Source organism: Neomonachus schauinslandi, chromosome X (genome assembly GCF_002201575.2).
Source record: "Neomonachus schauinslandi chromosome X, ASM220157v2, whole genome shotgun sequence".
In the NCBI taxonomy this organism is placed as follows: Eukaryota; Metazoa; Chordata; class Mammalia; order Carnivora; family Phocidae; genus Neomonachus; species Neomonachus schauinslandi.
Genome location: NC_058419.1, coordinates 36,044,794 through 36,067,721, shown reverse-complemented (window position 1 = coordinate 36,067,721; position 22,928 = coordinate 36,044,794). Strand labels below are relative to the sequence as shown.

The following is a 22,928-nucleotide window of genomic DNA, read 5'->3' as shown; positions in this document are numbered from 1 at the left end:
GACAGAGCACAAGCAGAGGGAGAGAGGGGGAGAAGTAGGCTCCCTGCTGAGCAAGGAGCCTGATGTGGGACTCAATCCCAGGACCCTGGCATCATGACCTGGGCCGAAGGCAGCCGCTTAACCGACTGAGCCACCCAGGCATCCCGCCACAGCAACTTCTTCCTAGAAACATCGCCAAAGGCAAGGGAAGCAAGGGCAAAAATGAACTACTGGGACTTCATCAAGATAAAAAGCTTTTGCACAGCAAAAGAAACGGTCAACAAAACCAAAAGACAACCGACAGAATGGGAGAAGGTATTTGCAAATGACATATCAGATAAAGGGTTAGTATCCAAAATCTATAAAGAACTTATCAAACTCAACACCCAAAGAACAAAGAATCCAATCAAGAAATGGGCAGAAGACATGGACAGACATTTTCCCAAAGAAGATGTCCAAATGGCCAACAGACATATGAAAAAGTGCTCAACATCGCTCGGCATCAGGGAAATCCAAATCAAACCCTCCATGAGATACCACCTCACACCAGTCAGAATGGCTAAAATTAACAAGTCAGGAAACGACAGATGTTGGCGAGGATGCGGAGAAAGGGGAACCCTCCTACACTGTTGGTGGGAATGCAAGCTGGTGCAGCCACTCTGGAAAACAGTCTGGAGGTTCCTCAAAAAGTTGAAAATAGAGCTACCCTATGACACAGCAATTGCACTACTGGGTATTTACCCCAAAGATGCAAATGTAGTGATCCGAAGGGGTACATGCACCCCAATGTTTATAGCAGCAATGTCCACAATAGCCAAACTATGGAAAGAGCCAAGATGTCCATCAACAGATGAATGGATAAAGAAGAAGTGGTATATATATACAATGGGATATTATGCAGCCATCAAAAAACACGAACTCTTGCCATTTGCAATGACATGGGTTGAACTACAGGGTATTATGCTGAGCGAAATAAGTCCATCAGAGAAAGACATGTATCATATGATCTCACTGATATGAGGAATTCTTAATCTCAGGAAACAAACTGAGCGTTGCTGGAGTGGTTGGGGATGGGAGGGATGGGGTGGCTGGGTGATAGACATTGGGGAGGGTATGTGCTATGGTGAGCGCTGTGAATTGTGTAAGACTGATGAATCACAGACCTGTACCTCTGAAACAAATAATACATTATATGTTAAAAAAAAAAAAGATAGTAGGAAGGGAAAAATGAAAGGGGAGAAATCAGAGGGAGATACGAACCATGAAAACTGTGGACTCTGAGAAACAAACTGAGGGTTCTAGAGGGGAGGGGGTGGGGGGAGGGGTTAGCCTGGTGATGGGTATTAAAGAGGGTGTGTATTGAATGGAGCACTGGGTGTTTTACACAAACAATGAACCATGGAACCCTACATCAAAAAAAATAAATTAATTTAAAAAAAAAAGTTCCCTTTTCACCATATCCTCACCAGCAACTGTTGTCTGTTATCTTCTCGATCATAGCCATTCTGACAGGTGTCAGGTGATAATTTATTGTGGTTTTGATTTGCATTTTCCTGATGATTAGTTATGTTGAGCATCTTTTCATATGCCTGTTGGTCATGTTGATGTCCTCTTTAGAAAAAAAAGTCTAAAAAAAGAGAGTAAAATGATAGTTACTAAGAGATAGGAAAATAATATTGATGTTGTTTAAGGGTACAAACTTTCAAAGGGTAGTAAATAAGCCAAAGAGATCGAATGCATAGTACAAAGAATATAGACAACCATATTGTACTATAATTATGTAATGTGATAAATAATGCTACAGCAGCAATTATATTACAATATACAAATATATCAAAGTAACACATTGTACATTTTAAATTTATATATCAAAGGAAACAATCACCCAAACTAAAAGGCAGCCACTGAATGGGAGAAGATATTTGTAAATGACATGCCCAATAAAGGGTTAGTATCCAAAATACATGAAGAACTGATACAACTCAACACCCAAAAAACAAATAATCCAATTAAAAATGAACAGAAGAAATGAACAGACATTTCTCCAAAGAAGACATCCAGATGGCCAAAAGACACATGAAAAGATGCTCAACATCACTCATCATCAGGGAAATGCAAATGAGATATCACCTCACACCTGTCAGAATGGCTAAGATCAACAACACAAGAAACAAGTGTTGGTGAGGATGTGGAGAAAAAGAAATCCTTTTGCACTGTTGGTGGGAATGCAAACTGGTACAGCCACTGTGGAAAACAGTATGGCGGTTCCTCAAAAAGTTAAAAATAGAACTACCCTAGGAACCAGTAATTACACTACTGGGTATTTACCCCCCAAATACAAATACATTAATTTGAAGGGATACATGCACCCCTGTGTTTATTGCAGGATTATTCACAGTAGCCAAATTATGGAAGCAATCCAAGTACCCACTGATAGATGAATAGGTAAGAAGTGGTATATAGATATTTACAATGGAATATTATTCAGCCATTAAGAAGAATGAAATCTTGCCTTTTGCAATGACATAGATGGAGCTAGAGAGTAAAATGCTAAGCAAAATAAGTCAGTCAGAGAAAGACAAATACGATATGATTTCACTCATGTGTGGAACTTAAGAAATTAAAAAAATAAGCAAAGAAAAAAGAGAGAGAGACAAATGAAGAAATAGACTTTTAAATATAGAGAACAAACTGATGGTTATCAGAGGGGAGGTGGGTGACAGATGGGGGAAATACGTGATGGGGATTAAGGAGGGCACTTGTGATGAACACTGGTGATGTATGGAATTGTTGAGTCACTATATTGTACACCTGAAACTAATATAACACTGTATGTTAACTATACTGGGATTTAAAATAAAATGAAATAAAATAAATAAATAAAATAAAAAATAAGCTTACACAACATTATGTCAAATTTATTCAATAAAAAATTTAAAATAGGGATGCCTCGTGGCTCAGTTGATTAAACGTCTGACTCTTGATTTAGGCTCAGGTCATGATCTCATGGGTTTTGATATTGAGCCCTGAGTTGGGTTCTGTGCTCAGTGGGGAGTCTGCTTGAAGATTCTCTCCCTCCATTCCTACCCCCACTTGCACATGTGTGCTCTCTTTCTAAAATAAACAAATAAATCTTTTTTTACAAAAAAGTAATTATAGTTTTATAAGTCATAGTTGCATGGAGGGTAAATCCTCCATTTATTATTATTATTAATTATTATTATTATTATTTTGGTGTTTTCCTAGCTACTCATGGCCTTTTATTCTTTAGTATAAATTCTGCAATTAGCTTTTGAAGGAAAAATTTTTTTGGAATTGTATTGGATTTATGAAATAACTTGGAAGAAATTATAATCTTTGTGATACTTACTGATTTTCCTATCCATGAATATGGCACATGAACATTGATGTTTCTTTATATATTTATATCTTCTTTTATGCTTTTAATAATACTTTATAATTTTCTCCGTAAAAGTCTTATACCTCTGTTGTTAGATTTATTCTTTAATACTTATAGTATTTTTTCTATTGTAAGTAACATCTATACTTATTTTACTTTTAAATTATTTGTTGCTGGTGTATAAGAACAGTCTTTATACATTAACTGTATATCCAATGATATTTTAGTTTTAAAAGCTTGTAGTTTTTCTTGGGTTTTGTGTGTAGACAAACATTATGTCCAAATAATATCAATTTTATTTTTTTCTTTCCCATATTGAAATATTTGATTTCATTTTCTTGCTCAGTTGTATTGGCCAGACTTCCCAGTATAATACTGACTAAAAACAGTGGCAGTAGGCATTCTTCATGTGTTCTTGACTTTAAAGCAAATATTTCAAATGTATCACCAGTTACAATTGTTATACATTTTCCAGTAGGTAGCCTTTATTAAGTCAAGGACATCAACTTTTTAAAAAATATGGGTATTAAGGAGGGCACGTACGGCATGGAGCACTGGGTGTTATACGAAAACAATGAACCATGGATCACTACATCAAAAACTAATGATGTATTGTATGGTGACTAATATAAGATAATAAAATAAAATTTAAAAAAATTATTTGAGAGAGAGAGAGAGAGAGCATGAGCAGGGGAGAGGAGTAGAAGGAGAAGCAGACTTCCCACTGAGCAGGGAACCCCATGTGGGGCTTGATCCAGGACCCTGGCAACATGACCTGAGCATCCACTTAACTGACTTAGCCACCCAGGCACCCCAGGACATCAAATTTTTAAAAAGACTTTATTGTTTTATTTATTTATTTATTTATTTTTTATTTATTTTTTTTTTTGAGAGAGAGAGAATGAGAGACAGAGAGCATGAGAGGGAGGAGGGTCAGAGGGAGAAGCAGACTCCCTGCCGAGCAGGGAGCCTGATGTGGGACTCGATCCCGGGACTCCAGGATCATGACCTGAGCCGAAGGCAGTCGCCTGACCAACTGAGCCACCCAGGCGCCCCAAGACTTTATTGTTTTAGAGTAGTCTTCAGTTTACAACAAAATTGAGAGGGAGATACAGAGATTTCTGATATACCCCCTGCATCCACACTTGCATAACCTCCCCCATTATCAACATTCCTCACCAGAATGGTACAGTTTTTACAAAGGATGGACCTACACGGACACATCATAATCAAAGTCCATAGTTTACCTTAGGATTCACTGTTGGTGTTGTACATTCTATGGGTGTGGACACATGCTTAGTGAGTGAGATATATCCATCATTTTAATATCAGAGTATTTTCACTGCCCCCCAAATTCTCTGTGCTCTGCCTATTCATTTCCTCCCAGCACCACCTGCACATACATTGGCAATCACTAATTTTTCTTTTCTGTGTCTCCAAGGTTCTGAATTTTAGAAAATTAACTTTTTAAAAATCAATTAATTCATTTATTTGAGAGAGAGAGCATGAGCAGGAGGAGGGGCAGAGAGAGGGAGAGAGAATCTGAAGCAGATTCCACACTGAGCGTGGAGCCTGATGCAGGGCTGGATCCCACAATCATGAGATCATGACCTGAGCCGAAACCAAGAATTGGATGCTTAACAGACTGAGCCACCCAGGTGCCCCTAGAAATTTAACTTTTATTCTCAGTATTCTGAGAGGTTTTTTTTTTACTTTTTTTATTATGTTATGTTAATCACCATACCTTACATCATTAGTTTTTGATGTAGTGTTCCATGATTCATTGTTTGCATATAACACCCACTGTTCCATTCAGTACGTGCCCTCTTTAATACCCATCAACTGGTTAACCCATCCCCCACCCCCTTCCCCTCTAGAACCTTCAGTTTGTTTCTCAGAGTCCATAGTCTCTCATGGTTCATCTCCCCCTCCGATTTCCCCCCCTTCATTTTTCCCTTCCTGCTATCTTCTTTTTTTTTTTTTTTAACATATAATGTATTATTTGTTTCAGAGGAATAGGTCTGTGATTCAACAGTCCTACAAAATTCACAGCGATCACCATAGCACATACTTTCTCCAAAATACATCACCCAGCCACCCCATCCCTCCCCCCAACCACTCCAGAAACCCTCAGTTTGTTTCCTGAGATTAAGAATTCCTCATATCAGTGAGGTCATATGGTACATGTCTTTCTCTGATCGACTTATTTCGTGCAGCATAAAACCCTCCAGTTCCATCCATGTCATTGCAAATGGCAAGATTTCATTCCTTCTGATGGCTGCGTAATATTCCATTGTATATATATACCACTTCTTCTTTATCCATTCATCTGTCGATGGACATCTTGGCTCTTTCCATAGTTTGGCTATTGTGGACATTGCTGCTATAAACATCAGGGTGCACATGCCCCTTCAGATCCCTACATTTGTATCTTTGGGGTAAATACCCAGTAGTGCAATTGCTGGATCGTATGGAAGCTCTATTTTCAAATTTTTGAGGAACTCCATACTGTTTTCCAGAGTGGCTGCACCAGCTTGCATTCCCACCAACAGTGTAGGAGGGTTCCCCTTTCTCCTCATCCTCACCAACATCTGTCATTTCCTGACTTGTTAATTTTAGCCATTCTGACTGGTATGAGGTGGTATCTCATTAAGGTTTTGATTTGGATATCCCTGATGCTGAGCGATGTTGAGCACTTTTTCATGTGTCTGTTGGCCATTTGGACATCTTCTTTGGAAAAATGTTCATGTCTTCTGCCCATTTCTTGATTGGATTATTTGTTCTTTGGGTGTTGAGTTTGATAAGTTCTTTATAGATTTTGGATACTAGCCCTTCATCTGATATGTCATTTGCAAATATCTTCTCCCATTCTGTCGGTTGTCTTTTGGTTTTGTTGACCGTTTCCTTCGCTGTGCAAAAGCTTTTTATCTTGATGAAGTCCCAGTAGTTCATTTTTGCCCTTGCTTCCCTTGCCTTTGGCGATGTTTCTAGGAAGAAGTTGCTGTGGCTGAGGTGAAAGAGGTTGTTGCCTGTGTTCTCTAGGATGTTGATGTACTCCTGTCTCACATTTAGGTCTTCCAACCATTTGGAGTCTATTTTTGTGTGTGGTGTAAGGAAATGGTGCAGTTTCATTCTTCTGTATGTGGCTGTCCAATTTTCCCAACACCATTTGTTGAAGAGACTGTCTTTTTTCCATTGGACGTTCTTTCCTGCTTTGTCGAAGATTAGTTGACCATAGAGTTGAGGGTCCATTTCTGGGCTCTCTATTCTGTTCCATTAATCTAGGTGTCTGTTTTTTGGGCCAGTACCATACTGTCTTGATGATGACAGCTTTGTAACAGAGCTTGAAGTCTGGAATAGTGATGCCACCAGCTTTGCTTTCCTTTTTCAACATTCCTCTGGCTATTCAGGGTCTTTTCTGGTTCCATACAAATTTTAGGATTATTTGTTGCATTTCTTTGGAAAAAGTTGATGGTATTTTGATAGGGATTGCATTAAATGTGTAGATTGCTCTAGGTAGCATTGAAATCTTCACAATATTTGTTCTTCCAATCCATGAGCATGGAATGTTTTTTCATTTCTTCGTGTCTTCCTCAATTTCTTTCATGAGTATTCTATAGTTTTCTGAGTACAGATTCTTTGCCTCTTTGGTTAGATTAATTCCTAGGTATCTTATGGTTTGGGGTGCAATTGTAAATGGGATCGACTCCTTAATTTCTCTTTCTTCTGTCTTGTTGTTGGTGTATATAAATGCCACTGATTTCTGTGCATTGATTTTCTATCCTGCCACTTTACCGAATTCCTGTATGAGTTCTAGCAGTTTTGGGGTGGAGTCTTTTGGGTTTTCCACATAAGGTATCATATCATCTGCAAAGAGTGAGAGTTTGACTTCTTCTTTGCCGATTTGGATGCCTTTTATTTCTTTTTGTTGTCTGATTGGTGTGGCTAGGACTTCTAATACTATGTTGAATAGCAGTGGTGATAGTGGACATCCCTGCTATGTTCTGAACCTTAGGGGGAAAGCTCTCAGTTTTTCCCCATTGAGAATGATATTCGCTGTGGGTTTTTCATAGATGGCTTTTATGATACTGAGGTATGAACACTCCATCCGTATACTCTGAAGAGTTTTGATCAAGAAAGGATGCTGTACTTTGTCAAATGCTTTTTCTGCATCTATTAAGAGGATCATATGGTTCTTGTTCTTTATTTATTAATGTATTGTATCACATTGATTGATTTGCGGATGTTGAACCAAACTTGCAGCCCAGGGATAAGTCCCACTTGGTCATGGTGAATAATCCTTTTAATGTACTGTTGGATCCTATTGGCTAGTATTTTGGTGAGAATTTTTGCATCCATGTTCATCAAGGATATTGGTCTGTAATTCTCCTTTTTGATGGTGTCTTTGTCTGGTTTTGGGATCAAGGTAATGGTGGCCTCATAAAATGCGTTTGGAAGTTTTCCTTCCATTTCCATTTTTTGGAACAGTTTCAGAAGAATAGGTATTAATTCTTCTTGAAATGCTTGGTAGAATTCCCCTGGGAAGCCATCTGGTCCTGGGCTTTTGTTTGGTGGGAGATTTTTGATGACTGCTTCAATTTCCTTAGTGGTTATAGGTCTGTTCAGGTTTTCTATTTCTTCCTGGTTCAGTTTTGGTAGTTGATACATTTCTAGGAATGCATCCATTTCTTCCAGATTATCTAATTTGGTGGCATAGAGTTGCTCATCATATGTTCTTATAATTGTTTGTATTTCTTTGGTGTTGGTTGTGATCTCTCCTCTTTCATTCATGATTTTATTTATTTGGGTCATTTCTCTTTTCTTTTTGAGAAGAAAAAGAAAAGGGCCAGGGGTTTATCAATCTTGTTAATTCTTTCAAAGAACCACCTCCTAGTTTTGTTGCTCTGTTCTACTGTTCTTTTGGTTTCTATTTCATTGATTTCTGCTCTGGTCTTTATTATTTCTCTTCTCCTGCTGGGTTTAGGCTTTATTTGCTGTTCTTTCTCCAGCTCCTTTAGGTGTAGGGTTAGGTTGTGTATTTGAGACCTTTCTTGTTTCTTGAGAAAGGCTTGTATTGCTATATACTTTCCTCTTAGGACTGCCTTTGCTGCATCCCAAAGATTTAGAATAGTTGTGTTTTCATTTTCATTTGTTTCCATGAATTTTTTAATTCTTCTTTAATTTCCTGGTTGACCCATTCTTTCTTCAGTAGGATGCTCTTTAGCCTCCATGTATTTGAGTTCTTTCTGACTTTCCTCTTGTGATTGAGTTCTGGTTTCAAAGCACTGTGGTCTGAAAATATGCAGGGAATGATGCCAATCTTTTGGTACTGGTTGGGGCCTCATTTGTGACCTAGGATGTGATCTATTCTGGAGAATGTTCCATGAGCACCAGAGAAGAATGTGTATTCTGTTGCTTTGGGATGGAATGTTCTGAATATATGTGTGAAGTCCATTTGGTCCAGTGTATCATTTAAAGTCTTTATTTCCTTGTTGATCTTTTGCTTAGAGGATCTGTCCATTTCAGTGAGGGAGGGTGTTAAAGTCCCCCACTATTATTGTTTGTTGTCAATGTGTTTCTTTGCTTTTGTTATTAATTGGCTTATATAATTGGCTGCTCCCATGTTAGGGGCATAGATATTTACAATTGTTATATCTTCTTGTTGGATAGACCCTTTAAGTAGGATATAGTGTCCTTCCTCATCTCTTATTATAGTCTTTGGTTTAAAATCTAATTTGTCTGATATAAGGATTGCCACCCCAGCTTTCTTTTGGTGTCCATTAGCATAGTAAATGGTTTTCCACCCCCTCACTTTCAATCTGGGGGTGTCTTTGGGCCTAAAATAAGTCTCTTGCAGACAGCATATCGATGGGTCTTGTTTTTTTATCCAATCTGATAGCCTGTGTCTTTTGATTGGGACATTTAGCCCATTTACATTCAGGGTAAATACTGAAAGATATGAATTTAGTGCCATTGTATTGCCTGTAAGGTGACTGTTACTGTATATTGTCTGTGTTCCTTCTGGTCTATGTTACTTTTAGGCTCTTTCTTTGCTTAGAGGACCCCTTTCAATATTTCTTGTAGGGCTGGTTTTGTGCTTGCCAATTCTTTAGTTTTTGTTTGTCCTGGAAGCTTTTAATCTCTCCTTCTATTTTCAGTGACAGCCTAGCTGGATATAGTATTCTTGGCTGCATATATTTCTCATTCAGTGCTCTGAATATATCATGCCAGTCCTTTCTGGCCTGCCAGGTTTCTGTGGATAGGTCTGTTGCCAATCTAATATTTCTACCATTGTAGGTTACAGATCTTTGTCCCGAGCTGCTTTCAGGATTTTCTCTTTGTCTCTGAGACTTGTGAGTTTTACTATTAGAAGTCGGGGTGTTGACCCATTTTTACTGATTTTGAGGGGGTGTTCTCTGTGCCTCCTGGATTTTGATGCCCGTTTCCTTCCCCAAATTATGAAGTTCTCTACTATAATTTGCTCCAATATACGTTCTGCCCCCCTCTCTCTTTCTTCTTCTTCTGGGATCCTAATTATTCTAATATTGTTTCATCTTATGGTATCACTTATCACTCCAATTCTGCCCTCGTGATCCAGTAGTTGTTTATCTCTCTTTTTCTCAGCTTCTTTATTTTCCATCATTTGGTCTTCTATATCACTAATTCTCTCTTCTGCCTCATTTATCCTAGCAGTTTAGAGCCTCCATTTTTGATTGCACCTCATTAATAGCCTTTTTGATTTCGACTTAGTTAGATTTTAGTTCTTTTATTTCTCCAGAAAGGGTTTCTCTAATATCTTCCATGCTTTTTTCAAGCCCAGCTAGTATCCTTAAAATCATCATTCTGAACTCTAGTTCTGACATTTTACTAATGTCCATATTGATTAGGTCCTGGCAGTCGGTACTGCCTCTTCTCTTTTTTTTGAGGTAATTTTTTCAATCTTGTCATTTTGTCCAGAGGACAATAGATGAATGAGAACAAAATGCTAACAGGGTAACAATGATCCCAGAAAAATATACACTAAACAAATCAGAAGAGACCTGAAACCGGGGGAAAAGAAAGGGAAAGAAAGAAAAAAGAAAAAGAAAAAAGATAAAAAAAAGAGAATATGATCAAATATGGTGAGGCTTGTACATAGATCAGTGCCACACACCAGATTTTGGGCGTATTTTGGTCTGTTAGAAGAAAGTGCCTCCCAAAGTTTTAAAGAAAGAAAAAATTATATATGTACAAAAATAAGGGTAAATACGATGAAGGGATGGAATATGACTATAAAGATCAAAATTATAAAAGATTTTATAAAAGGAGTTAATAAGAAAAGAAGTTGGTTGAAAAAAGAAAGAAGAGGAATTAAAAAAAAGGGGGGGGGGTTATGTGATCAGGCAGGAGACTAGAACAAAGCCATACACTAGAGATATAGGGTATATTTTGGTCTGTTAGAAGAAACTGTATCCCAAAATTTTAAAGAGAAAACAACTTATATATATGTGTATATATATATATATATATATATATATATATATATATATACCAAAAATAAGGTTAACTACTATGAATGGATAGATTATGACTCTAAAAATGAAAAATAAAAAAAAGATTTTTTAAAAAAGGGATTGATAAGATGATTGTTGAAAAAGGGAAAAAGAAAAATTCAAGAAAAAAAAAGAAAATTAAAAAACTTAACTTTGAAAGACTAAGGAATCATGGTAAAAAAGCCATGAATTCTATGTGCAGTATTCCCCTAGCGCTGGAGTTCTGCTGTTCTCATTGAGCAGTAAACTTTTCTTGTCTGGCTGTTCCTGCTGATCTTCTGGGGGAGGGGCCTGTTGCTATGGTTCCCAAATGTCTTTGCCAGAGGCGGAATTGCCCCGCCCTTGCCGGTCCGGGCTAAGTAATCTGCTCGGGTTTGTTCTCTGGGGCTTTTGTTCCCTGCGAGCTTTCCGTACAGCTTTGGAGGCCGAGAGTGAAAATGCCGGCCTTCCAGTCTCCGCCCCGGAGGAGCCGAGAACTCGGGGCCCCACTCCTCAGTGAGCCCCCAGAGAAAAGCCGTCAGTCACTCCCATCTCCCCAGTCTCCGGCCGCAGTCCGTGCTCACCCGGCCTGTGACCGAGCGTTTCTATCTCTGGCACCTGACCCCATGTGGAGTCTCCAAACCCAGCAGATTCCTGCGGTGCACTCCCACGCTGCTCCTCCCGGGGAAGAAGGTGAGTCTCCCTGGATCTGCCGCTTGTTGGGTCCCTGCTGGAGGAGCAGTGGCCCGACTGTGCCGCAGATCACGGTTTATGGCAACCCCGAGCTGAGAGCCCGCGCCTGGGCTCCGCCTCTGCAGCCAGCTTCCCCGCTCTGGTACCTGGGAGCTCTGCCACACTCAGGCACCCCCAGTCTTTCTGTGACCCTGAGGGTCCTGAGACCACACTGTCCCGGAGGGTTCCATCCTCCAATTAGCCACTGGAGCGACGTCCCTCAGAGTAGCCGACTTCTAAAAGTTCCGATTTTGTGCTCCGCGGCTCTATCACTTCCCAGGAGTGGCCGTCGGAGGCCCCTCCCCTGCCATCTATCCTCCCGAATATCGCCTCGGATTCACTTCTCCGCACGTCCTACTTTCCAGAAAGTGGTCGCTTTTCTGATGAGAGAGTTGTTGCTCTTCTTTTCTTCAATCTCCTGTTGAGTTTGTAGGTGTTCAGAATGGTTTGATCCCTATCCAGCTGAATTCCTGGGACCAGACGAAATTTAGGTCTCCTACTCCTCTGCCATCTTGCTCCTCCCCTCTTTTCTGAGAGTTTTTATCTAGAAAAAGGTGTTGATATTTATCAAAAACTTTTCCTGCCTTTCATCAAATTATTTTTCTGTTTGATCTTATAATGTTAAAAGACATATAATATGTTTTTTTCTTGAAAGCTAAACCATCGTTGTAGTCTTCAGATATACCAAACTTGGTCATGATGTGATGGTGTGATGGATTGGTTTTGTGATATTTTATTTAGTGTTTTTGTGTTTATGTTCATAATTGAGCTTGGCCTGCAATTGTTCATTCTTGTTTTGTCCTTTTCTCTTTTGATGTCAAAACTAAACTAGGCTCATTAAATAATTGAATACTTTTTTTTCTGGAATATTCATGTAAATTAGATATTATATGTTCTTTGAAAGTTTGCTTTTGGTTGAGGGAGATTTTAACTATTTACTCAATTTTTCAACAATAATTGGAGGGCTTTTCAGGTTTTCTGTTTCTCTATGGGTTAGTTTGGAGACAATTTTCCCTAAGTTTAATTAGCATAAAGCTCTTTGTAGTATTCTCTTTTGATGGTTGAAAATATTCTCACTAAAAAATTCATTTAATTACAATGGTGGGTATATGTCATTATATATCTGTATAATGCAAAAGCATATTGTATAATGAAAAGGCAAAACTATAGAGACAGTAAAAAGATTAGTGGTTGCCAGGAGTTGGGGGTGGGGAGATGGGATGAATAGAATGAGCACAGAGGATTTTTAGGGCAGTGAAAATACACTCTATGGTGACATAATGATGGATACATATCATTATACATTTGTCCAAACCCATAGGTTGTATAAATGAAGAGTGAACCCTAATGTAAACTTTGAACTTTGAATGATTCTGATGTGTCCCTGTAGTCTCATTGATTGTAACAAATGTACCACTCTGGTGGGGGATATCAATAGTGGGGGAGGTTGTGCATGTGTGGGGATAGGGGGTATATAGGAACTTTCTGTACCTTCCACTCAATTTTGTTGTGATTCTAAAACTGCTGTAGAAATGGAATCTATTAGTTAAAAATATACATTTAATTATGGGTGATGTTAACTATTAATTTAAAAGCCACTTAAAAATTATTCTGTGAACTGCATGTCCTTGTTGTTTATCCATTTTCATTTGAGTTTTTAGTATTAATTATATGTTTTACAAACTCTATATATAAATGAAATTTGGTCTTTATCCTATGCTGTAAATATTATTTCATTTTTCTTTAAATGTTTAGAAGAATTTTTGCAGTTAGAAATTAAAATCTTTTCTGTATTGAAATCTATCAGTCTTTTCCTGCCTGACTCCTAGGTTTTGTGTGTTGCTTAGAAAGACTTTCCTCAATATTAGATTAATTTATAAATATCTTGTCATATTTTCAATTAGCATTTTTATAATTTTATTTTTTATATTTAAATCTTTTGTTATCTGGGATGTATTTTGGTTAGGGAATTAGCCAATTTAATAACAATTGATAATGTCAGTTATCAGTCAGTAATCAATTCAATAATGTGAGTTATGGAATACTTCATTTCCTGATAGATTTTAAATACCATCTATACAATGCAAAACTCCTATCTGTATAGATGCTCTTTTGGACACTTTGTTCTGTTCCACTGACCAGTTTGTTTTCTTATTAGCCAGTCATAGAGTGTTATAATGACCATAGCTTTATAGTCTATTTTCTAGCAATTTTCTGGCTATTCTTACATGTTTATTTTTCCCCATGAACTTAATAGCTGCATGTCTAAATCCAAAAAGACCTGTTGGTATTTTCATTTGGATCACAAATGAATAGACTAAATTTTAGACTAATAATATGTGAATTGTTATCTTACAATATTGAGTTTTCACATTCAAGAGCAGTGTATCTTTCTATATGTGCAAGTTTTCTTTTATTACCTCTTACTGATAATTTAAAGTCCTCTTCATAGAAATCTTGTGTGTTTTTCTTTGGTCCTGTTCTAAATAGCATCTTTACTTCCATTACGGTTTCTAATATGAAAGTTAATGGTGTCCTCATTTGTAAACTGATGATGATAATCATAACTATTACTTCCCAGAGCTATTTCAGGGATTGAAGGAAATGATTTATTAAAGCACTTGGTACAGTGCCTGACACCTAATAACTATTTCATAACTATTGGAGAACTTATTCTTGGACATTATGTAATGAACCTACCAGGGGTATACAATACAGTGCCATCCAGATATCTGCCTTTCTGCCATAACATCTAGACTCTGTATGCCTTAGAATCCCCATTGGAACATGGGGCAATCAATTCCAATGGGGCAACCATTTCAAGAAAAAGTGGTAGTCATGATGAGAATGACTCATTGTCTAACCATCAGCAATTAAAGCAATTCCCAGGAGGTCTTTCCTCTGTTTCGGTCTTTCTGTTCTGAGTACTTAACCAGATCGTAGTTTTATTTTCTATAATATTTCTAAAGTATTTCATATTTTCGGGCCACCTGGGTGGCTCAGTCGTTAAGTGTCTGCCTTCGGCTCAGGTCATGATCCCAGGGTCCTGGGATCGAGCCCCGCATCTGGCTCCCTGCTCAGCAGGAAGCCTACTTGTCCCTCTCCCACTCCCCCTGCTTGTGTTCCCTCTCTCACTGTCTCTCTCTCTGTCAAATAAATAAATAAAATCTTTAAACAAAATACTTCATATTTTCTCCATACCCACCCAGGACTTTCCTGATTACTGAGAAGATAGTAATGTGGAATCTCTAGCTATAATTGGGAAACATTTTCTAAGGTGGTTAGCACTGGATTATTATAAAAGAAATTTGGGTGGGCTAGACAGATGCTTTCTGCTTTGGAAGACCTGTTTCACTTATTCCTCATGATCTGAGCTTTGATCCTGATAATGCCAATTTTTGAAGTTTGAGGTAGAGAGAATTCTGTCTTCTGACCCCCCTGGATGGAAAACTCTGGGATTTTTTTAATGGTAGGGTACAGAATCTTAGCTGGCTGGAAAGAAGAATAATTTATCTATGGCTGTTGGCTGCAGTATCTAACTCATCTGTGCTTATCAGCACCAGCTCACAGGAGCCCCTGAAGGAAATGGATCTGGGTCTTGGAAGCAAGTACAGCTTTTAAGACTGGCCCATCTTCTATGATATTTGGAGTTCCAAGAAGGTCCCACTGCCCTTTAGAGTTCTTCTCTGTCAGCTCATGGAGGCCTTTGACTCTGCATTTGACAAATAAGCACACAGGAAAAGGATCACAGTAATGTGCAATTAATTCAGAAGGAAAGACTTGTGTTAGCTGGCTAGGTTTTCAAAGAGGAGGGCCTTGAATGTCTGGAGGTGGGGGTATTATATTGGGGAACTATTACAACAGAGTATTGATAATGGGTCTCAAAGGGAAGGTTTGGTCTTCTAAAGGCAAATTTCTTAAATACCAAACTTTAATGCTAAATTAACACAATCACCATCCTTCTTATGTCCTGTCATCAGTGTTACTGTCTTTACATATCCAGGCAGATGACTCTCTGCAAGGCTGAGGGAAAAGAGTATATAGACATCAGGCCTCTCTTTTCCCATTCATTTAAGCCCCATCTTTCTTGCCTCAATCCAGCTAGACATATACATCACCTTACTTACAGTATACTGAGTCTAAGCACAATCGCAGAGAGTTTTTGCAGATTTGGGCCCCAGGATCATAAAGAACCCCATGAATATCTACTTTTAAATAAGCAACTTTGCCTTGAGGCATAGGCAGGGTAAGGGGCTTATCTAGCCTCATTCAGAACATTGAGTGGTTACTTAAATTGTAAAAGGCGAAAGATTTATACGATCTGAAGAGAAACCAGAGTCTGAGTGGTTACTTAAATTGTAAACCTGGCAACTGATCCTGGGGAATTCACAATTTGGTAAAGCCTAACTAAGGCCAAACCTTAACTTTAACTCATTTATGAAACAAATTGATGGAATGTGCATAACATAACAGGTACTGTGCAAAGCACTGAGAATATAAGAATGAACAGGGCATGAGCTCTGATCTCAAGGATATTGTAGACAAATAGGAAGACAATTATGAAACAGGGGGCTAAGTACAGTGGTAGAGAGAAGCATAGGGTTCTGAGGCCTCAGGTTCAGAGCTGATCACCCAGGGCGGGCTAAGGTGGAAGTCTTGGAGCACAACAATATTTGAGGTTTGAGCAGGGCAAGAGAATCTGGAATAGACCAAGGATGAATGGCCAGCAAGGGAGTAAGACTAAGAGACAATGAGAGAATGGTTTCAAGAAATCAGAAGAGGAGAGAGACATTTAAGGAAGGAGTAGGCAATAATGTCAAATGGAACAGAGATCAATTAAGAAAATGACAGATGAGTATCAATTGAATTTGGAATTATGAAGATCATTGGTGACTTCAGGGAGAACGTGGTTATTGGAATTGTGAGGGATGAAGCCAATTAACATTAAGTTGAGGTATTAATGAGAAATCAGAGTGTTTAAATGGTGAGCGTAAACTATCATTTCAAAGACAGGGTAAGGAAGGAAGGAAAGCAAGAGGATGCCAGCTAGAAGGGGTTGCTGGTTAAGAAGAGTTTTCGATTTTGTTTAATGTGAAAAAGCCTTGAGCATGTCACTATGCTGTGGAAAAAGAGTCAGCAGGAGGGAATGAGGTTGCGGATGAGAGGGAGGGGATGCCTTATACAGCAATGTCCCTGAGAACAGAGGGGGCAATAGGAGCCAAGTGGATGAGTTGGCCTTGGACAGGAGGAGTGATAGTTTTCTCTTTGAGACTGGAGAAAAGGAGTCAACAGTGGGAGTGGTTGCTACATAGGAAGTCTCCCTTGATGACCTTGATTTTTCTCAGTGAAGCAAGAGGCTTGAGCATCTGTAGTCTGTGAAGGGAGAGGTGGCAGAGTAAAATTTAGGACAGTCAGGTGTCTGGCTGAAACCATGGTGTCCAGGAGAGAATATAGGGAAAAACAAAGGTTACTACTACTACTACTACTACTACTACTACTACTACTACATGTTTGGAAATTCAAAAACCCTAATAGTTTGGTATTTTTAGGCTAGTGTGTAGAGAGATGCACCATTGCCAAGCAAAGCTCAGCAGTTTCTTTAGCTCCAGGTCCCTACTGGGTTATTGAGGTCAATCAAATTCATGTTTGGAGCCTTCCCACTTTCCTCTGTAAACAGCTCTACACACACTGCAGGTCCCCAAACTTTGAAATATATCTGCTGATTATAATGATGGGGAAGAGGAAGAACAGTTAACATTCATTCAGTGTTTTCTAAGTGTCAGACACTGCACATGGATTAGAGTTAGCTAAGTAAGTTAATCCATGGAAACTGTGTGTGTGTGTGTGTACACATATGTATTACACACATCATACAGATGACATATATAATAACCTATGTACTCCACACTGTGCCTGACACTTAGCAGGGACTCTGGTTGTCCTTTTTTTCCCCATCTTCTCATCCTTCATCATTAGTCCTCAATACCTGCCACCCCCACCCAGGGCTGGGGTAGGAGAGAGGTGAATACAGAAGTTTTCATTTCTTTGAGGACAGGGGCCATGATGTACCTTGTTTGAGGCCCCATAAGCACTGGTATGGTAGTGGACATGTGGCAGGCTCTAAATTAGCTCTTGAGGCAGGTGTTGGAGCCACGACTGGCAGGTTCTCATGAGCACATAAAGAGCAGCCACACAGTAACAGCCCTTTCAGCAGTGCCCAGCTGGGGATGGGACACCAGGCCTGGAGGCTGAGGACCTACATTTCAGGAGCAGCTCTGCCACCACCAGCCCGGTGACTACAAATCTCTGCTTGCCTGGGTCTCAGGGTCTTCACCTGTGAAGCAGAGGTTATAATCCTTTCTCTTCCCACTTGATAGAGGTTCTGTAAGGATCCAGTTTGGCTGACAGTCATGAAAGCTCTTTGCAAGTAAAAAGTGTACAGATGTGAAGGGATGTTAGCTCCCAGGGCCAGGGCTTGACTAAGAAGGAGAGAGAAAGGGAGAGTCCCTGTGTAACCTGGACATATGGGGGTTTTAATTTGTTTTCCTCCTGTTTAACTAACATCCGTGATTCAAGCTGGTACAGCATTAGAACACTCTGTCCTTTGAGATCCTCAGGGACGAGAGAATTTGTAAAGCAGTGAGGCAGCAACCAGCTCATGGCATAGTGAAAAATAGATGAAATATGGCAGGGTTCATACCTGTGCTTTTTCAAACATTGCCTGACTAACAGCAGTCAGGTGAAAGTCAGGTGGCGTGTCCTCTGTTTGCTTCCCTAGAAAATCTTCTTCCCGTTACCCCTACCTGCTCTGGCAGTGTAGTCAGATTCCACAGCTCTGTCCTGAACCCTCCTCCTTTCCTTTATCTTCCCTTCCTCCCTTGCATAACACCATCCATTCTCTTGGCCATGAGAACCAACTCCAAAATCTGTGCCAGATCTGTGCCAAATCAGCCCAGAGCCCTGACCCAAGTCCTAGATCTGAAGCCATCTGGATGTCCTACAGGTGCCCCAGATTTACCCTCTCCAAAATCTAACTTCCCACTTTGAACTGGTTGCTTCTCCTTCATCTTGAGCTATGCAGAAGAGATCATCTCAGAGGCAAAAAGGGAGATGGTTTGGAGGTGAGGACATGGTCCACGCACCGTTTCTTATGCAATTGAGCAGAAAGGAGTAGGGGTGAAGGCTAGGGAGCTGGAGGGAATACAGATGAAGCCTTGTGTTAACTGTCTCCTTATTTTCATGACCATTAATCTCAGCTGGGCCCTTGGTGTTGACTGCCACTCCCTTTCCTTGGTCCATTCATCCACTCTCTCACTATACTTTTCCCTCTCCCTCAAACCCCCAACACCTCCTCCCTCATGTCCCCTAACAACTGCTGACCTTCTGAAGCAATCAGAAGTCCCACAGATTCCCACATCTACCCTCCTACTGCAAGTATACCCATATTCTTTCTCTTCTCTCCTGTTACTATGAAAGAACCATCTCTGCTCCTATCTAAGGCCAACTCCTCCCTGTGGGTACTACATCCCAACACCTCTAGGTTGCTCAAGGCTATAACTTTAGCAATTCTCCCCTTGATCTCCTGCATTGGTGATTTTCACTCTTTAGTGGTTCATTCCTACTGCTATATAGACATACTATTACTGCTAACATCTTAAAAAAAACAAAAAACAAAAAAACCTCCTCTTAACTCCACCTGTCCTGTATCTGTGGCCTCAGTTCTCAGCTCACTTTCTTAGCAAAACTCCTCAAAAAATTTGTCTCTACTTGCAGGGCGCCTGGGTGACTCCAGTTGGTTAAGCATCTGACTCTTGATTTTGGCTCAGGTCATGATCTTAGGGTCATAGGATTGAGCCCCGTTTTGGGCTCCATGCTCAGTGGGGAGTCTGCTTGGGATTCTCTCTCTCCCTCTCACTCTGTCCCTCTCCCTGCTTGTGCTCTCTCTCTTGCTCACTCTCTAGAACAAATAAATAAATCTTTAAAAAAATTTGTCTCTACTTGCTGTCCCCAGTTGTCTTTTGTGCTCACTCCAATCAGGTTTTTTCCTCCATCACTCCACCAAAATCATTCTTTGTGAAAGTCACCAATGACCTCCATTTTGTTAGTTAAGTGATCAGTTCTTATTCCTTATCTTACTAGCCTTATCATCAGCAATTAATACAACTAATATGCTTCCTAAAATACTTCCTTCACTTGGTTTCCAGGACTCGGCCCTCTTCTGGTTCTCCTACCTCACTGCTGCTCCTTCTCAATTTCCTTTGCTGATTCCTCTCTGTGTCCTCTTTTTTTTTTTTTTTTTTCCAGCTGTCACTCGAGGTTAAAAGGGCCGCGGGCAGGGGAACCAGGCGGCCCCATTTATGCGCAAGCGCTGGTGCTGCAGCCTGACCCCCTGGTGCCTCGCGCAGGTGCAGCGGGGGCTCAAAGGCAGCGCGCGTCCTCTCTGTGTCCTCTGATCTCTGTGATCCCTGGGGTTCCATCTCACTACCTTTTTTTTGTTGTTGTTATCTGTACTTATTCCCTTGGTGATCTCATTCAGATTCTTGGCTTTAAATAGCTTTTTTTTTTTTTTGGAGAGAGAGCGAGAGAATGCAAGCCTTGGGCACGGAGGGACAGAAGGAGAGTGAAAGAGAGAATCTCAAGCAGACTCCCCACTGAGCAGGATGCCTGATGCAGGGCTCGAGACTGGGCTCCATCTCATGACCCTGAGATCATGACCTGAACCAAAATCAAGAGTCGAATATTTGACTGAGCCACCAAGGTGCCCTTCATGGCTTTAAATACTAACTGTACAATGATAACCCCCCAATTTGATATCCCCAGCATGGACTTCTTCTCTAACTTGTAGACTCCTACTTCCAAAATGGAATTCCTGATCTTCACCTCCAAACTTGCTTGTCCTATATTCTTTCCCATCTCAGGAAATGGCAATTCTGTCCTTGAATTTCCTCTCTCTCTCACTCTCTCTTAATATTTCTCCCCCGTCCATCGAATTCATAAGGAAATCATGTTGGTATTACCTTCAAAATGTATCCAGAATTCAACCAATTCTCACCATTTCTATCACCATAACCCTGGTCCAGGCAACATGATTTCACATCTGAATCATCACAGGAGCTTCTTCTAACTAGACTCCCTGTTTCTGCTTTATACCCCTGTATTATATTTTCCACACAGAACCATGAGTGGACCTTTCAAAACACGAGTCATGTAACTCCTCCATTCAAAGCCTTCCAATGGCTCCTATTTCACTTAGAAGAAAAGCGAAGTCCTTACAATGGCCTGCAAGATCCTATCTAATCTGGCATGGATCCCCATCCTTTACTTACTCTGACCTCATCTCCAATCACTCTCCGCTTTTGCTTACTTTGCTCTATCACACTAGTCTCCTGGCTCTTTCTAGAACATGCTAGTCATATTCTTGCTGAAGGGCCTTTTTCCTGCTGTTATCTCTTCCAGGAAGGATTTTTCTCCCATGTATACACAAAGCTTGCTCTCTCAGCAAATGAAAAGAATGAAAACAATGAATGAATGATAAACAACCCCTTGAAACCCTCACAACACCTAAGCCCAATAAGGCCATTCCTCTGTGTCTTTCTATATACTCTCTTTGAGAAGTTTCAACTCTTACCTAGTTCTAGCTGGCTACTGGCAGAGCAACTGCAGCTGGTTCTGGAGGAAGTAAGGGGGCTGTAATCTAGCTGGTGCTCTGCTCATCAAGCCCTGCACCAGGCTACACCATGCAGACTAGATAAAGGGGTGGTACTTTTTTCTCCAGGAATGCGCTAGCTGTCTGTTGTCTGATCAAGTCTTATGCTCGGGGCTATCTACCTGGAGAAAGCATCTTGTTAACTATTGACACAAAAACTCCAAAAAGGCTAGCTATACCTCTGCCTCCTGGGCCTCACTGCCTGAATGTTCTACTGGAAACTCAAACACAACATGTCAAAAATGAACTCATCATCTTCTCCATCTCCACTGTGAATCTACTCCTATTCTTGACTTCCAAATGTCTGTTAAAATAATCATCATTTTCCCAGTCATTCAAGCTCCAAACTTTAGACATCTTTTTCCCACTACCTTCTGTCACTTTTAGGCAGATTTTCAGGTTCTGTCAGCTCCATCTCCATGCCATTTCTTTTCTCTGGAATCCTAGAGCCTCATTGTATCCCCTTGACTATAACCATGGCCTAAGTAATTCTGAGAGCTGCTTAGGAAATTGCCTCAGCAAATTGCTGTGGAAGTTGTGGGCTGCAGATGGGTAATTGTCCATTTAAACTACAAAGCTGGCTTAAGTAGAAAACCTATGAAAAGATTAGAGAAGAGCACCTCCTTTTCATACTCCAGATCTGGATAGGAATGGGTAATGCAGAGTAAATTATAGACTTCTCCAGAGTACTGAGATTCGAATCAGTAGCTCCATTCCTATTTTATAAAAAAACTCAGTAAGGCACACACAACTTTTGTGAACTTTTGTTTCCTCATCTGTCAAAAGGAGGTAATTCAACAAGATGAACTCTCAGCTTCCTCTTGCTCTGACAGCGCAAGTTTCCAAGCCTTTTGCTCAAACACACACTTCACATCAGGGAAAAAGAAGAGAGGGGAACTAGCACTTATTAAGTACCTCCCATGTACCAAACTCATTATACCCATTATGCAGCTTAATACTCATGACAACTCTGCGAGAAAGGGATGCCTGTTTTACAGCTGAAGAAGCTGAGGTTCAACCAAGTTAAATAAAAAATGTAGGGCCACACGCTTAATAGGACTGGGCTTGATCCCAGGTCCCTTTGCCTTGAAAGGCTGTCTCCCAGATCAAGATGTAGAACTTTCCCCTGTGATTTTTCACTTAGGTGCCTTTCTTGAGTCCTAAAGTACAAAATAATTCATTTTCAAACTAAGGGCACTGAACCAATCATCTAAGCATTATATGTAATAATTTGAACACTAGAGCTCACTTTTCTTTTCCTCTTATCGTCCAACTCACTTCAAGCCACATATTGCAGTAATCCTGAAGCATGGTGTTCCCTCCAGGGAAAAACAATTGTGCATAGCTTTGTGCCATGAGCAGGATTAATTATGGAGAAGGATAATTAGAATGCTAGGTAAGACCATTTATAACATCATTCAAATCGAAGTATTGGCAGCATGCTTAGAGAGGACTCATTCCCTTCCCTCTTCTACTATAATCAAGTGCCTTGTCTCTGACCCCTGGAATAATTCTGTTGGGAAAGCCTACCTTTAGGTGAGAAAGTTTAATCATATCCATTAGGGTCACATCTACCAGTTGGAAAGTAAAAGAATCAACC

At 40.0% G+C, this 22,928-nt stretch overlaps 1 non-coding gene across 1 annotated transcript; it reads right to left on the bottom strand.

Annotated features, from left to right (window-relative positions):
- Positions 1–19,924: 19,924 nt before the first annotated feature.
- LOC123323545 lies at positions 19,925–20,053 on the bottom strand. Its single transcript, XR_006539478.1, has one exon. It is a non-coding gene; the product is annotated as a small nucleolar RNA SNORA76 (small nucleolar RNA).
- Between the last annotated feature and the right edge of the window lie 2,875 nt (positions 20,054–22,928).